At 40.5% G+C, this 3,817-nt stretch overlaps 1 non-coding gene across 1 annotated transcript; it reads left to right on the top strand.

Annotated features, from left to right (window-relative positions):
• Positions 1 to 279: 279 nt before the first annotated feature.
• LOC140858925 (small nucleolar RNA R71) lies at positions 280 to 386 on the top strand. The gene has a single exon (XR_012142329.1). It is a non-coding gene; the product is annotated as a small nucleolar RNA R71 (small nucleolar RNA).
• Positions 387 to 3,817: the final 3,431 nt, after the last annotated feature.

The following is a 3,817-nucleotide window of genomic DNA, read 5'->3' as shown; positions in this document are numbered from 1 at the left end:
TGTAATTCTAAGGCTTCCAATCTACGTGTTAAGGTTGCAATCTTGGCCTCTGATGCTAGGGTTGGTTGAATTTGATGCATTCCTCCTCTTGAAGGTGTAGCTTTATCAGGTTCCCTAGTTGTTTCCCACTGTAAATTTTTCTCGGCTAGGTCTTCTAAGAATTGCCAAGCTTCAGTAGTTTCTTTGTCCATAAATTGGCCTTGGCACATGGACTCTAGCATGGTTCTTGAGTTTGAATCTAACCCCTCATAGATGATCTGGCATAGTCTCCAAGTTTCTATTCCATGGTGTGGGCATTGGGTCAAAAGATTCTTGAAACGATCAAAGTACTTCCAAAATGATTCACCAGCTAGTTGGTAAAATTGATTTATTTCATTCCTAATCCTAGCTGTTTTATGATGGAGAAAATACTTTTTTAAAAATATTCTCACAAAGCCCTCCCAGGTAGCGACAGAATAGTTTGGCAGACTATAAAGCCACTTCTTAGCATTGTCCTTAAGGGCAAAGTTGATTAATCTAAGTTTGACCTCATCCTCTGTTAATTGCAGTTTCATGGTTGCACATACCTCCTCAAATTCTCTAATAAATATATAAGCATCCTCTAATCCTGTGAATTTTGGAAGCATATTTATGATTTGAGGTTTGATTTCAAAATTGTTAGCTGTGGGTTGTGGCAACCTGATACAAGATGGTTGGATGGAGCCAACTGGATAACACAAATCCTTAAGGGTCATGGGTTGGATTGGTTCAGCCATTGGAACAACAGGAATTGACTCAATTCTAACTAGACGACCCGACACTCTTCTCCACACACGAGGTGTACGGTTCTCGATGTTTATACAATTTTTTTTTTTTTAATAAAATTTTTATGTATAAGGAAAAGAAAGAAAAGAGAAAAAGTTCTAAAGAGAAGATCCTAAGGAGTCCTAAATCTAAAGAAAAGTAACCAAATTAATTTAAATTTTTTTTTTTTTTTTCAAACAAGTGAATCAATAAATTAAACTCAATCTATCCTAGGGTTAACCTAAATCTAGACAGCTCCTAACTATTCCAAGATGACCCTTCAAGCCTTCCAAGTGGAGATTGATCAACTAGTTAGCCAGGTAAGTATAAGAGGTGGGAGGTTCACTCATCCTTGCCTTTCTAGACACCAAACGAGTTGGCCAGACCAGCAACTGAACCAATTTAACAAACCACCCTCAGGGACTTGCCTAGACACCAACTAATCAAACAACTCAAACTTGGTAGAACTCTTAGGGTTCCTTGTCCTATTGAGCTCGAATTCCTTAAGATTGATGTCTAATTGATTTTAAGATTAAAAGTCTAGGTAATGCAATATGATGGAGATGGTTTTTGGGCTAAGGAAGGGTAATGAAATCCCCACCTTATCTTGTTAATGGGTTGATGCCCTTAGATTAATTATGAAAATGCAAATGCAAATAAACAAGATGACCAAGAATGTAAAAGATTTTAATTTAGAATTTTTTTTTATTTTGATATTTTACTTCACGATTATGAAATGTCTTTTGTTTTGTTTTATATTTTTTTTTTATGGTTAAGTAAATTCAAATGATTAGGTCTAAAAGCAAAAGTAATTAACTAAAAATAATAAAAGAGAAATTAGAAGCATACCTGAGTTTTCCAGCAATCACCAACTAAATATAGAAACCTAAAGAAAAAAGAAAGAGAGTTATAACGCATGAAAAACAAATATTTGAAAACAATTTAAAACGCCAAATCTCCAGCAACGGCGCCAAAAACTTGATGTGCAAATCTTAAAATTTGTAAATAAAACTGCAAGCGCACGGTGTGCAGAGTAGCATGACCAGCGAGTACGGGTCGATCCCACAGAGACATGGTTTAAAAACAATTTTCAAATCTATGCTCAAGCGAGCTTTAACGAAAATCAAAAGTCGAAAGTTATTTGGTAAAGACAATAAGACTAAGGATCTAGAGTTTTTGAATCCACTAGATCTAGATTAGGGAATTCTACCTAGAATTTTTCTTATTGATCCTAACGACTACTCCTCTTGTCTTTCCCAAGCATAGATTATGAAGGGACTAAGGCCCAACGATAACCCATCAAGATTCTTTACAGGGGAGTCGTAACTAGGATCCCTTAGGGTTTTCTCCTCCTATGCACTGAATCAAGCATGAACTATGAAGGGACTCTGACCCAACTGTAGTTCATCAAAAATTCTTGGCAAAAGAGGAAGAAAAAGAAACCCTAAGAAAAAGAAAGAACCCTATGTAAAATCTCTACTCATGATCTAGCTTCATCGCAAACCCTAGAAGGGATGCTTAGCTAGACATGATCTAAATCTACATGCAAAATTTAAATGCAGAAAAATAAACTACCCTAATTTCATAAATTAAACTATCCTAATTGCATAAATTTAAACTGCATAATTTAAACTAACCTAATTGCATAAAATTTAAATTGCATAAATTAAACTATCCTAATTGCAAGAAAAAGAAATTGCATAATGTAAAGAGATGAAATTGCATAAAAATAAGATTTTATATAAAAAATTTATTACAAAAATCTCAAAGCTCGAAGCTTGAGAAGAGAGCTAAAAACCCCACTATCTAGGGTTACAAGCTTGATCGGAAGGAAGAATACATAAAACAAGGGCCTTTGGGGGCTTTTTATAGGCATTTGGGGGTTATAAGGTTTTCAAAACTTTAGATGTGGGACTAAGAGGTTTTAGAGGGTTGTTAGGGGGGTTTATGGTGCGCCGATGGGTCCATGGTCCATGCGCCTGTTGCTGTGGACCAGGCGGCTAACCAGATCACCAAATCAGTTGATTTTTGATCAATTTTGATCTGATTTGATTCGGGTTTGACCCAATTGAGTCTTCTTTCTTCATTCTTCAATTCCTGGGTCAATTTAACTCCATTTTGCATAAAATTTACGCCGTTGGAATCCTCTTTCCTTGTTCTTTCTATTGATGATCTCTTCTTCTACAAAATATAATAACAAGTATCAATTTCTTAATAAAGTTAAATAATTTAGATATTAATTGATACTTTTTATGTCAATTTGTGACATAAATCACTGTTACAGAAGGTGGAGCAGGATCGTGGGCATCATAGCGGTCTACCAGGGAATAGTGGAGCCACACGGGATCCGTCGCAGGAGGTGGAGCAGAGTCGTGGCCGTCATAGCGGTCTGTCAAGGAATGATGGAGCTGCATGGAATCTGTCGCAGGAAGTGGAGCAGGATCATGGTGGTTGCTGTGTTGCGCCAGAAAGTGCGGATTCGTCGGCTGAAGTTCGGCAGCGGTCGGAGCTGGTGACGGAGCCTGGCTCCCATAGGAGCCCGGGCGGAGTCCTCCTTGTGATTGAAGTCGTGGGCGGAGCCCGGCTCCCGTAGGAGTCCGGGCGGAGTCCTCCTGCAATTAAAGTCAGGTGCGAAGTCCGACTCCCGTGGGAGTCCGGACGGAGCTTACCGGCAGTTGAAGTTGGTGATGGAGCCCGGCTCTCATAGGAGTCTGGGCGGAGTCTTCCTTGAGGTTGGAGTCGTGGGCGGAGCCTGGCTCCCGTGGGAGTCCGGGTGGAGTCCCCTGCAATTAAAGTCAGGTGCGAAGTCCGGCTCTCGTCGGAGTCCGGACGGAGCTTACCGGCAGTTGAAGTTGGCGACGGAGCCCGGCTCCCGTAGGAGTCCGGGCGGAGTCCTCCTTGAGGTTGGAGTCGTGGGCGGAGCCCGGCTCCCTTGGGAGTCCAGGCGGAGTCCTCTCGGAGTTGAAGTCATGGGCGGAGCCCGGCTCCCGTAGGAGTCCGGGCGGAGTCCCCTGCAATTAAAGTCAGGTGCGAA

Source organism: Elaeis guineensis, chromosome 6 (assembly GCF_000442705.2).
Source record: "Elaeis guineensis isolate ETL-2024a chromosome 6, EG11, whole genome shotgun sequence".
In the NCBI taxonomy this organism is placed as follows: Eukaryota; Viridiplantae; Streptophyta; class Magnoliopsida; order Arecales; family Arecaceae; genus Elaeis; species Elaeis guineensis.
The sequence above is the reverse complement of the archived record's forward strand: the minus strand, read 5'-3'. Positions and strand labels throughout refer to the sequence as shown.